The 14,512-nt window shown below is 33.8% G+C and overlaps 1 long non-coding RNA gene across 1 annotated transcript in view; it reads right to left on the bottom strand.

Annotated features, from left to right (window-relative positions):
• The window catches only part of LOC123001560 (uncharacterized), a 192,321-nt gene that overhangs the window by 38,695 nt on the left and 139,114 nt on the right, over positions 1 to 14,512 (bottom strand). Inside the window, exon 13 of the long non-coding RNA XR_008958381.1 lies at positions 9,624 to 9,883. This is a non-coding gene — a long non-coding RNA (uncharacterized LOC123001560). The remainder of the gene's footprint in view (positions 1 to 9,623; positions 9,884 to 14,512) is intronic.

Genomic DNA, 14,512 nt, shown 5'->3' with positions numbered 1-14,512 from the left:
CATATCAGCTAGATATAAACTTAAGTTATCTATCCAAAAGTCAGCTAGTGACACCAAAAATACTAAAAGTCATTTATCCTATAAGGCATGGTTAATAAAATACACTGAGTTATTAAGGACAATTGAATCTGTTAGCATGAGTCACTTTATATAAACAGTTATATATCTTTATTTGAACATAGGAAATCCTAATGGCTAACTCATATCCAGATTTAATAAATAATGGAAGATTTGGTTTCATATACAAAATTAAATTAGTTTGTAACTCATGAAAAAATTAGAAAAATAAACTCTGATAAATATTTTAGAATTGACTGCAAACTTTTTAATGTCATAAACCTAAGTAAGTTGTAAATTCATAAAAAAGCGTAAAGCTGATTTTGTAAAATAATAATTTAATATTAATTTTGTGAAGGTCTTTCTAAACATTTAAGAAAAGGATTGATTCATAAGATTGAATACATACGTAGTGAACTAATCTATTTTCAAAAGACTGCCCTAAATATGAAACAGAAATGAGAATTTGAAGGAAAGATCTTTTTGCCATAAATGGAAAATAAATCAACATAAACTTCTTAGAACAAAAGTAAAATTAACTATAGATAAGCACACACAGACACACACACATACTCATACACACGTATATGTAAGTCAGGATACTAATATAATAATGTTATCAGGCAAATTTAAATTAAGTTTCATGCCTGAAAGTCTATGAATACCACCAAAATTTGGAATAAATTGTTGCTTAGATAAATGGCTAGCTAATAAAATCTGCTTAGATTAATTATTAACTTGGAATAAATGAGTTTATATATGTACATATAAATGCCTATATGTGTGTAATACATATCTATAGTGTCTCTGTATATATGCAGAGATATACATATGTGTATATATCAGTATTTATTCATGTGTATATAGGAATATATAAAAATGTATGTTTGTGTGTGTGTATTTATGCTTGCACACAAAAATTCCCTAAAAAAATAGCTAATAAAAATGTTTAAAATTAGATTGTGGAGATGGTCACACAACTCCACGCATATACTAAAAATCATTGATTTGGTTTGATAAATTAATTGTATAGGACACGAATTATATCTCAGTACAGTTGTTTTTGAGAAAAAGAAAGAAAAAGAAAACTTCTAGACTGTCACCTCTTGATATTCAAAAAAAGTGCAGTCAAGAGTTATAATTTGTTTTTCTATAAACTCTAAAGACAAAGAAAAATGTGAGAGACTTTTACAATAAATATTGGGATCTGGAAAGCAGGTGAAAAATTGCAAATTATTCAGTGAAGTTAAGGATGTTGAATCTAAGCTAGCAGTGAGGAAAGCCAAAAAGTTAACTGATCTGCCCTAGAAACTTCAGGAAGTGGGAGAATTGGAATACACCCAAAATGTTAGGGAAGATGGTCTTAAATCTAAAGAAATGTTTTAGAGTTTAAGTCACGCTTGGATATCCAGATCGCCTCAATTTATCAGTTGGTAAATCATTCCATCCACGTTCTGGAGATAACTGTAAACTCATTCAAATACAGAGTATCGGGGCTCCAGTCCAAAGGTGTAGCTCACAACAGTCTATACAGACTTCCAAACCACTTTCTCCTGTTCAGCTCTCAGAACAGAGATTTCACAAAGCTGTCATTAAGACTCTGGGAAATCTTAAGTCAATATATTACATCCAAGAAAGAGGGAATCTACCTATCTATCATCTATCTATCTATCTATCTATCTATCTATCTATCTATCATCTATCTATATCATTCAGACAATTTTTAAAAAGACATATAATTAAAATTATAGCACTGCTAAAAAAAATAACACAAAAATTAGAAGGTACAGTGTTCAACAATTCATTAGTTGGATATAACACCCAGGGCTCATCACATCACGTGACCAAATAAAAAAAATTTAAAAAGTAAAAAAACAAAACAAAACAAAAAAAACTTTCTCCCTAAACAGGATTTATTACTGGATGAGGAAAAAAAAATTATAAGTTGTAATTGCGGGAAGGCTTACAAATTACAAATTTGTAATTACAAAAAGAGTACAAATTAATCAAAAATAGAAAAAGATGTGCAAAATTTAAAACAAGATATTATTTAAAACAAAGTTTAATGGATTAGCTCTGGAGTTCCAACATCTAAATACTAGGACTACACCCCCAAAAACATCATGTAAATAAAACAAAACAAAAAAACTTTCTCCCTAAACAGGATTTATTACTGGATGAGGAAAAAAAAATTATAAGTTGGGGCTCCTGGGTAGTGCAGTCGTTAAGCGTCTGCCTTCGGCTCAGGGCGTGATCCTGGTGTTCCGGGATCGAGTCCCACATTGGGCTCCTCCGCTGGGAGCCTGCTTCTTCCTCTCCCACTCCTCTGCTGTGTTCCCTCTCTCACTGGCTGTCTCTCTGTCACATAAATAAATAAAATCTTTAAAAAAAATTATAAGTTGCAATTGCGGGAAGGCTTACAAATTACAAGTTTGTAATTACAGAGTACAAATTAATCAAAAATAGAAAAAGATATGCAAAATTTAAAACAAAATATTATTTAAAACTAAGTTTAATGGATTAGCTCTAGAGTTCCAACATCTAAATACTAGGACTACACCCCCCCCAAAAAAAAGTCATATAATGAAATTTTAGAGCACTATAAACCAAAAGAACCTCTTCAAAACTCCAGAGAAAAATTTTTAAAAATGAAGGAAGAAAAAAAAATATGAATCATTGAACTCTACCTCTGAAAATAATAATACATTATATTTTAAGTAGTTGAATTAAAATAAAAGTAAATCAAATTTAAGAAAAAATGAAGGAAGAAACAGGTCTCAGAATGGTATCTGCATTCTAATTAGAAACAATGGAAATGAGGCAGGCATGCTTTCACTGTTCAACATTTGCAATCTGTCACCCATGTGGCTGGTAAGATCACACTCTTGAGACAATTGGCCCTCTGTACAGGCTGAATATCATCTTCAGGATTCATCCTTTTAGAGCTGGCAGTATTTGCCAATGTTGTTTATTTTAGTCTTAAAATTCTTCTTTTTTTAAAGATTTTATTAATTTATTTTAGAAAGAGAGAAAGTGCAAGCTGGGGGAGGAGCAGACAAGGAGAAGGAGAGATAATCTGAAGCAGACTATGCTGAGCACGGAGGTGGACAACCGTGCTGGATCCCACAAACTCGACATCATGACTTCAGCCGAAACCTAGAGTCAGTTGCTTAAGGAACTGAGCCACCCAGGCACCCCTAATCTGAAAATTCTTATCTCTCAAGTACTTCTTCCTGTGTACCTGTCTCAGTTACGACAGGCTAAGTCACTGTGCAGGAACAAGAACACTAATACCTCAGTGGGTCACAACTCAGGTTTCTTTCTCCTCTTCCTAAATGTCCATCTGATTCAGTTTTAGCTCTGTGTATGGTGAACCTCACTCAGAAATCTGGATTGACAAAGCATCCTTCACTGGGAATAGGGAAAATGGAGGAGCATATATTGGTTCTTAAAGCTACCACCCAAGGATATTACATGCCACCTCTCCACAGATCCAGAAGCTAAAAGAAGTCGTATCTGTGATCCTGGGGAACACAGCCTGGGATGTATAATCCTCTTCCTTGGAGGGGCACTGAATCCTTATGAACAGTGGTGGTATCTACCAGATCCACATTTCTACTCCTTGATAAAAAATTCAACTTCTAAGGAGGGCACATATTGCATGGAGCACTGGGTGTTATACGCAAACAATGAATCATGGAACACTACATCAAAAACTAATGATGTACTGTATGGTGACTAACATAATATAATAAAAAAAATTTAAAAATTCAACTTCTATAAAATTATTTTGTCTCAAACTCAGTATATCAAAAATTGAAATTTTTAAAGATTTTATCTGTTTATTTGAGAGAGAGAGAAAGCCAGCAAGTGAGAGAGCATGAAAGCTCAAGCATGGTAGGGTGAGAGAGGGAGAGGGAGAAGCAGGCTCCCCATGGAGCAGGGAGCCCAATGAGGGGTCCCATCCCAGGACCCTGGGATCACGACCTGAGCCAAAGGCAGACACTTAACTGACTGAGCCACCCAGACACCCCAAAAATTGAACTTTCAAGTCCATTTTTAAAACAAGTCATTTTTGCCTTCATAATTTCTTAATGGCACATTTTTAAATCACCCACACAGCCTTGAAATATTTTTCCTTTTTTTCAATATTAGACCAATGTATTACTCTATATTTTGTACTTCTAAAATCACCAACATCTTTTTTATCATTACAACTATTAAATAACAAGAACAATACATTTTGAAAATGAAGGAAAAATTTATGTTTCATTTTCTATGTGTGAGGCACACAATTTTTAAACATTCTTCAAAACATCTTTTATCATCATCATAAAAACTAAAACAGATACTATTATAATCACCTTATTACATAGGATGAACTAGTTTGTTTCTCCCTTCATTTATGGTCCAACCACAAATTTTAATCCTTCTTCCATGTTTCTCTTCTGGACTCTTGAAAGCTGCATAGCAGCTTTCATATTTTTCAGGCAAACAAATGGATCTTAAAAACTGATATCATATTAATTCTCTAAAATTATATTTTTTCTAATATTATATCCTACTCAAAATCCTCCACTGGCTGTCCATATCTATCTGTATTTAATATATTTTATCCGTACCACATTTAAGATCATCCAAAATATGGCCTGGACTTCCTTCCCATTCATATCTCACTATACCTCAATTTGTACAAACTGGTCCAACTTCACTTCTCTAAATATATTTTCTGCATCCTGAACATTACTTAAATTCTTCTTCACTTGGAACACCTTTTCTTCTTTGTTTCAAGTCTCAGTGATTAGAAATGGTCATTTTTAAAAGTTATGGTGAACAAAAAGAGAACAAGCTACTGTATTCTGTGTCATCCAAAATTTAATTTTTACGTTTTTTATATGTACATGGTATAAACTATTATGCATTATTCTATTCTTTTATTTATAGCTTTTTTTACCCTACAATTTTACTACCATGATAACATGTTCCCTATATTTTAGGAAAAAGTAACACATAATCAAAATGCTATTCATTTTCTAAGTTCTTCTGTAATAACCACCTTTCCAGATCTCTCAGCTCACTGTAATCACCTTAGGAAATAGATCACTCTTCCTTGTTTTCTATTATTTAAGTATTTGTCTAATTTCCTATGAAAGATCTCAAAATCCTTGAGAAGGGAGGATGCCTTTCCTCTCTATATGCCTCCTCTATCTCATAACACCAGGTTTTATGTGAAGAAGTCTGTCACAAAAAGTTTTTGAAATGTAAATTTAATGAATTGAATAAAATATAAGCAATTAATTTGTATGCAGTAATGAGATGATTATTTAAGGACAAAACAAAAGCAGAATGCATGTTTCTTCTTAAAATGGTATTTTGACTAGCATAAAGTAACTAGGCAGTAAAGTTAAAAACAATACAATGTTGGGGCCCTGGGTGGCACAGGCAGTTGAGCATCCAACTCTTGGTTTTGTCTCAGGTCTGATCTCAGGGTCGTGAGATCCAGCCCCGTGTTGGGCTCCATGCTCAGCGCAAAGTCTGCTTGGGTTTTTCTCTCTCCCTCTGCCCCTTTCCCCCTCTAAAATAAATAAATACATCTTTAAAAAATGATACAATGTTATATGTTGAAGTAACAAGAGATTTAAAAGTGATAATTAATCAAAAGGTAAAATTGATTAAGTAAAGACTTAAAATGTATTGAAATGAAAGCTAGGACAATCTTTTAAGACCACTTCAAACAAATGAGACTCTCAGAATGTCAGTATTTTTAATGTGAACTTTTCCCTATAATTGAGAAAGATTTGTTCATTTGAGGGAAATAAAAAAGAACAATAAGCAGAGTTGAAAGATTTTATAGAGCATCATGAAATAAACGTCAGAAACAGTGATTCACATACACTCCCCATATGCTAATTTACATATGAGTAGTATGTGTTGCATATATCAAATTTTGTGACATTTATTTCGGGAAGCATTGTAAAACTTTCAACTCTGGTTATAGCACTCACTTTGAATTTTATCTCAATGATGGCGTCACTGCTGAATGGAATAATAGTACAGAAATCATTGCATATATTTCTGTTCCTATCGCCTTATGAATACATGAAGTTGTGTATTTCTACATAATAATATTATCCCTTGTCAGTTGCATATTGAATATGATGACATTGAAACAAATGAAACATAAATATGTGTAATGTTTCTTGATACTTCATCAAATCTCAAGGTACATCTGCAATAAAAACTGAAATTAAAATATCAATGGGAAAAAGTTCCCTCTGGACTGTAGTATATTATGGGGGGAGGAAATTGCATTTAAACTATATTCTGAATACCTTATTTCAAAAGTATCTAATAATGTAAATATCTAATACATCTCTATTTGTTAAAATATAAATCATTCCTAGTGAACTTTATAAATAAGACCATTTAAATTTCATTTGTTTACATTAAGTTTCATTTAAAAAAATGATTCCATGTTTTGAGTTATAGGAAAGAGCAAACACTGCAAGGTATTACATCTTTAACAATTCATTATTATTAAATGGCCCAAAACTGAATGTTAGGAATCAGACCCCTCACAAAAGGAATAGAAATTAATGATATATTTCTTATTAGTTAAGTTTCTTTATGACAATTCTCAGCTTAGTTGAAAAAAAGTAGTTTTCAGATCATATGCCAAAGGAAAATCAGAGTTTATAACCAAAATCCTATAGCTGGATTAACTTCTGTTGTGGTGACATGACTAGAAATCTATAATTACCCAAATGCTTTATATTTATGCCTTCCAAGCTACTTGCTCATTTTTGCTTTCTTTGAACATAATACAGTATCCTGATTCAAAAGAAAAGATATTTGGTGCTATTCAGGGATTAGTAGAGGTTTAAATGTTAATACTCTGCAACACTATTTCTTCTGAAGAATTCTCATTTAAATTCTTACAGGGGCCCTCAGAGTATATGCTGTGCTTAAAAAGGGCATTTGTGGAAAAAAATACTATCTTGGGAATGCAAAATGCAACACACCACAATAATCTTTGAACATTACAGCACTCTGCCTTTTACAGTGTTCTGAATACAGCAGACTTAGTAAATACAGCTTAATGGATATATTTTATTTAAGCAAATATTTACCAGAAGGTAAAATATTATTTTATTCCTTTTTTGATTATTTATATGTATAAAATATAATTTCAGTATTAGTAAAAGGAAAGATCAACTTTCTTAACATTAATATATAGGATAAGAAATTTCAAATAAGATTTATTTTAAGCAGATTGAAAGCACTCTCTTTGTCTCTCTCCCTCTCTCCTTCCTTCCTACTCTCCTGCCTTCCCTTCCTCACTCTCTTGTTTGGCTCCCTCCTTCCTTTCTTTTCCCCTTTATTTTTCTTCCATTCTATTTTGTTATCATACTTTGTTAATATGAATGGAGACATGGTATCTTAATTCAAGAAGAAATATTCTCTGTAAGAGGAATGTTTATTGTCCATGGATTTTTTTAAAAAAAATCACTCCTTAATTTTCACTTACCTCTTTGTGGTTCTCTGAAAATGTATTATAATTTTCCATTGTTCTGTGTGCCTTGGAAAATGAAAATTCATAGAGAAAATAAGTTCTCTTCTCGGCTTTTCTGTAGTTCATATCAGAATCTAATTTTTGCTCTATTCTGAGATTAATATAATTCTCCAAACAGCATATGAGGCAAGAACAAGTTTGGGAATATCTTTGGGGAGTCTTGGGATTCCTGGGCAAGTTAGACTGGAGCCTTAGGACTACCTTTGCATTTAACAATATGCCAAACAGTGTGTACCACTTCACTTCCAGATAACTCAAAGGTTATAAGAGCGAATGCATTTCTTTAAACCCTCAATTACTTTGTTGGTTGGTTTGTCAATTTCAGCTCAACCTACAACAGATATGTCATGTCATTCGTATTTTAAAATATATATATTTTTTAACAATTTCTCTAGTTTATAAATAGAACACTAGAATCCAGTATGGCTAAGGTATGCATCCACTGTTACATATTTGGTTAATGACAAGAGTTAGGTTAATGTAACATTTCCTGACACCCACTCCATTGCATTTTCTTATCTATAATCTTTATATCTTTTTCCAGTTTTTACATTAGCTGTAGAAATAAAGGATAGTCCACGAAAGGTAATAGCTCTCAGCTTTATACTGAAAACATTCTCTTTTCTGGAAAAGCATAAATTTTAACAACCCAAGTGACGGGGTCTTTGAGTGACAGCACAGCAAGGCTCAGCAGACCCATGGACTGCCAAATAAGGTAACCACTTCTTTGGCCATCTGTAATGGCAGTTCAAAGTTATGAAAATATCTGTAGAAGAAACTAGCATATGCCAATTTATTAATAGAAACATATGTGTATCCCTTACCAATATAAATAATAGCTTTTTTCCCACTTTTTTCTCTACACATTACTCTTCAACCATGAGCACAATATTATCTTTCATCTATAAGAAATCTCCTTGTCCTAACAAAAAAGAAAAAAGAAAAAAAGAAATCTCCTTGTCCTAGTATTTCCGAGGTTCACGTTCCCATTGGGTCTAACAAATATGCCTTTCAAATTAACAGGGGAGGGAGAACTATATCTTTTAACATATTCTACCTATATATGTGGCCAATGAGAAATAACTTAGATATTCTGAATGATAATGTGGCTAATGAACAACATGGGCAGAAACATACGATATAAAAATTGAGTTTATCTGCTAATAAAACACAAATTTAAAAAATGAGTAATTGGAGTTATTCTCGAATCCCCTACTCAAAATGGAATAATGACTATGTTACTAATAGCATCTAAATTACTAGCAAGAGAGAAAGAGAGCAGAGTAAACCAAAGTTAACACATGAAAGAAGTCTTTGCCCTTTCTCACCATTTAAGCTTTTGGACTCCATATGAAAAAGTAGTCAACAAGTTGAGACACTGGTACCAATCCCAAAAGGTAAGACAATCTCACTTCCAGAGTATTGTGTGGTGAACAAACGCTGTTTCAAAGGTCAGTGTAACAATGAAATATGACTGTTGTCGCCAGAGAACATGAAGACAACGAAGTTGACATTGATGAAGAGCAAAGGTTATATGCCACTGAAACCTTGACCCAAGCTTGTCTAAATAAAATACATGACCATCTTGAGCTACTCTTTTCATGTTACAGTGTTTCTCACCCACATTCATAAATCAAACCTAATCAGAACATAAGAAAGTAATGATCTAAAATGCAGTGACAATAATGTGTCTGATTCTTCCAAATCAATGTAAATTTCTTGTGAATTGCTGTGTGATTTTAGGAGCTATAGAGAAAAAAATTCTTGCATTTTAAACACCTAATGGTTATGTTTTATAAAATCCCCACCATAGTGCTTTGCACACAAAAGGTGCTCAATATTGTAAGACTTTAGTACACAAATAACTACTGGTGTTGAAACTACTCTGATCCCATTATAACACCAAATTTATCTTCAGTTCTATATTAACGATCTATTTCAGGATGAGTTATATATATATATTATACTTTCTCAAACATTTTACTTTTCTTACCTTTGTAAGTTGGTTCTTTTCAAAGCACATGATTCTCTTTTACGTTCTTCTTGCTTAAATTATACTTTATTATTTTTTTTTCAAAATTCAACTCATCTAGGGGCGCCTGGGTGGCTCAGTTGTTAAGCTTCTGCCTTCGGCTCAGGGCGTGATCCCAGCGTTCTGGGATCGAGCCCCACATCAGGCTTCTCCACTGGGAGCCTGCTTCTCTCTCTCCCACTCTCCCCGCTTGTGTTCCCTCTCTCGCTGGCTGTCTTGCTCTGTCAAGTAAATAAATAAAATCTTTAAAAAACAAAAACAAAACAAAAAAAAAAACAAAAACAAAATTCAACTCATCTAAATTATCCATTAAACTTTCTGTGTCTTCAAAACTGAGATTCTAGAATTGTGTTGTCTCAACCAAGTTGTAACAGAATAGACTCATCTTATGAAACTTTAACCTTCGTATTTCCTTGCTGTTTGTATTACTTATGTCCATTAATGATTTCTTATGAGTATAACAATATATACAGTATGTACACAGTGAGCTTTATTAGTAAATACTAACCATTCATTGAACATTCATGTTTTGTAATACTTTGTGCAAGGCAAACATGCAAGGGAAAGACAGGATTGTTGAGAGACTGCCTGGGGTGACCAAATGAATAGAAGCTTTAATAATGTTTGAGATAATGTGCTATCTGATATTCTGGTCATTGGGTTTCAATCAGTAGGTCTGCTATAAGAATCTTGGTGTTAAGAGTTCTTAATTCAATTTTTAAAAACACATAAAAATAAGAAAGAAAGAGGAAATTAGTATGGGGCGCCTGGGTGGTGCAGTCCTTAAGCGTCTGCCTTCAGCTCAGGGAGTGATCCCGGTGTTATGGGATCGAGCCCCACATCAGGCTCCTCCGCTATGAGCCTGCTTCTTCCTCTCCCACTCCCCCTGCTTGTGTACCCTCTCTCGCTGGCTGTCTCTATCTCTGTCAAATAAATAAATAAAATCTTAAAAAAAAAAAAAGAGGAAATTAGTAATAGTACTGAAAGTTATAACTATCCGGCAACACTGTTGCAATTTATTTGATATTTGATCACATTCCCTTAGTAGTATCTTCTTTGTTACCTTTTTTATCTTATGATTTTCTGGAATGTCAGCTTGGGAAGAAAACTGTGAAGCAATCATGGTTTATCCACTCTCCCAGTATTTCTAAACTTGTACAATAGAACACCTTTGATTTATAATCCTGTAATCCAAAAATACACTATATGGTCAACTAAGCTTGAGAAATAGTGCACACTCCATCCCTCTGTTGGAGATTCATAACCTTTATGTGGACATCAAGGCTTCTGAGATGTATTTTTATTTTACAAAGACATGCACAGCCAGACATATGTTTGATCTAGATACTATCTCAACTCTTTAGCAATATTAACCCATTTAAACGTAGAACAAACCTACGAGAGCTACTATAATTATCCCCATTGTGTATAAGAAAGGATGAGACATTAAATAATTTTTCAAGATCACAAAACTAGGATAAGATTGAACTGGATTTGTAGGCCCTCTGACTCCAGAGTCCATGTTCTTACTCTTGTTTAAACCAAGCTGCAATTTCAATGTTAGCTCCTTCCACAGATTTATAGCCTGACTGGTCATTATCTTCTGTAACTCAGCTGGAAGCCAATTTTTGCTTCAAGTTAGATTTTTTATAATGATAATTAATAGGTATTTTTAATTGCAAAATGGAAAAAAAATGTGGAATGACTATAATGGGCTACAGATGAGATTTAGCCAGACTGCACGTTTGTGGTTTAAAAAATCAGCACTTGGTAGCATAGATCCTATTCTATTATAGGGCAAAAATCAGCCAGGGAAAAAGATCCAAGTTGGGTGGTTTTTTTTTCCAATACCTTTATATCATATACCTGGTCTGCCACACCCATTATTAAAGACATATATACGTATCTGCATGTACACACACACATGAACACCCATGTATTTAGTATACAAGGTTTTAAATCTTTCAGTGAAAATTTACATATCAGGATACACACGCACAACACACACACACACACACACACACACACACACACACGCATATATATCCCACAATATTCATGCCAAATTTCATCTGTGGGATACTACCAGAATATCTCTCTTCTCATCCATCACCTACCCTCTCCTTAAAGCCTTCCCTGACCAACTTAAAAAAAAAAAAAAAGTGAACTCTATTAGGTTCTGAGTTTGTTTTATGTTTGTTTTTGGAAAATTGATGTATACATTGTTTCTGTATCCAGATTTTGTGTTTAAGAAAGGCAAAAAGCATTACTTACCTTCCTGCTGTCACCCTCTTAGCAGCAAGTGCAATAGTGTGCATAATTAAGTTAATTAAGTAAATGATTTTATTCCTTGAATGCATCTATCATAAACTACTTTGGGAAATGCTTAACTATATTGCAAGAAAGTACTCCCATTTTTCTTTTGGTTAATCAATGTATTCCTTCGGTTAATCACTTTAAAACACTGAGTAGCTCTTTGTAATTGTATATGAAAATGAACCCGTTGTTATAAGCAAAGACACGTCTAGTGCGCATGGCGTTGCGTGTACATCCCAAATAGAAATATCAAAATGTGACACATTTATGTTGTTGATTTAGATATAATTTGTTCTTTATCCAAATTGCCTGCTTGCAATATATTATTTTAACATTGGTTTTAATCATGTTCTCTGATTTAACTTTCTTAAAACATATAGATGTCATCACTAGAGAAAATGTCTTGAAAGTACCTTTCGCCTGAGCTCAATGATGTTTTTTTCTCATAAAATAACTTTCAAAAGACAGAGAGAGAGAGAGAGAAAAGAATGTGACTTAATATAGTGCAGGCCAGCCTACTGCTGCCATGAATGACAGATTCCTGGTGCCACGAGACTCTCTGGGAATTATAGCCATGTCAAGACTCTGGGTCGCAGAATAGCAAATAAAATGGCCCTTCAAGGTGAATCACTCAGCAAGTCAGTGTGTAAGTTTTTGCATTCCAAGACTTTGCTTAGGAAAACCTACTATCATGTAATTGCCTGCCACCATCTGTGACTATTTTGGAGAAATAGAAAATTCTCAAACTTAAGGGGAGCATGTAGAGATAAATAGTACTGGGTTACCCACAAAAACAGAGACAAAACCAATATCTCTTGTTTGTAATCAGCAAACATCCCCTTATTATCAGGCACTCAATAGACTTTTGCTATTTTTAAAGTCTAATACAATCAGAGGCAGAAAAAAAGAATTGCTTCTGAAACAGAATGCATCAGTCTCCTGCATTTTTTAAACCAATTTATCTCCTGAGATTTTAAGTTTCTGTCTAAAACAACATGGAAAAAATTGACACATTTATGTCATCAGCCAGGCTACATTTACTGACTTATTGATTAATCAAGCATGCGTGTGATAGGGAAGAGCAGTTTGGTTTCACCAGCAACTCTGGAAAATAATTCAAAATGAGTTAGACAGCCAACACATTTCTCGCTAAGTCAATTAACATACGGTTAATTGAAAAATGGTAAATAGGGCAAGAGTGCTGCTTTTACTTTCAGCTTGGAGGCAAGGGTCTGCTTGCAGAAACACAGTCCATATTCCTTCGTAGTTGCTACTTGGTGTTACCAGTCACTGAAGTAATTGACCGTTTATTGCATCTGTTCAAAAATTCAGGGATACAGGGTCTAATAAAATGAGCATTTGTGTAATTACATTAGCTCTCAGACTCTTTTACTTCGAGACAACTGCCATCCATCACATTGTCCTTTAATTTCTCAGTGTTTGTTTTGATGATGTGGTATTCCAAAACCGATGTGGGGGTATTTCTTTTAATCTTGGGGTATTTGAAGTGGACATGTGATAAAATAGACATTTGTCACATTATAGAAACAATATAAGTGGGGGGGGGGGGAAATCACTAAAGCTATCCTAGCAATAAATGGAAATAGCTCTAAAGTGTTACTAGTGGCAAAACAAGAAAATAAAATGACTTTTCCCTACAGTTCTTTTTAACAGATGAGAGCCCCTGTAGTCTGGTGAATGAAAGTCAACACACGTAGATATAATTATACTCTAATCTTCTTTACCGTGGTTAATTTCTAACTTAAACCATAAAGCACTGAAATGTGCCTTATTAAGAGACTTGCCCTTGAATCTTTGGAATCAATGACAAGAAAGTAATCACTACAACTTGCTAGCTGTGTTACTTCTGGCTTGTTACTTAAACATTCTGAGTTTCAATTTCTTTCCAGACTTGTACGAATTAAATTATATCTCATGTTATATGGTGCATATGTATGTATGCTATCAATTGCAAGAATATGGGGAAATTATACATTGTATATTTTCTTTATGATATTTTATCTTATGAATTATTTTCCCACCTCTCTGTCAAGAATAGGCAGGAGCACCTGACTGGCTCAGTTGGTTAAGTGACTCTTGGTTTTGGCTCAGGTCATGATCTCAGGGTCTTGGATTAAGCCCCCTTTTGGACTCCTGCTCAGCAGGGAGTCTGCTTGAGATCCCCTCCCTTTCCAGCCCCCGACCCTCTCCCCACTTGTGTGCTCTCTCTCACTCTCTCTGTCTAAAATAAATAAATAAAATCTTAAAAAAAAGAAAAAAGACTAGTCAGTAGTAGAAACAGGGATTGCGTGTTTTCGATGGATGAAGTAATTATTACCCAATTTTTCAAGTAAATAAAGTTGATCTTTCCACATCTTTCTTCATGTTTAAAACTTTACCCTTAGTGAAATAAGTCAGAGAGACAAATACCATATGATTTCACTTAGATGTGGAATCTAAAAACAGCAACAACAACAAGAAAATTGAACTTACAGGTACAGAGAACACATTGGTAGTTGCCAGGGTGGGGGTGG

The sequence above is a fragment of the Ursus arctos genome, unplaced genomic scaffold (assembly GCF_023065955.2).
Source record: "Ursus arctos isolate Adak ecotype North America unplaced genomic scaffold, UrsArc2.0 scaffold_9, whole genome shotgun sequence".
Classification (NCBI taxonomy): Eukaryota; Metazoa; Chordata; class Mammalia; order Carnivora; family Ursidae; genus Ursus; species Ursus arctos.
The sequence above is the reverse complement of the archived record's forward strand: the minus strand, read 5'-3'. Positions and strand labels throughout refer to the sequence as shown.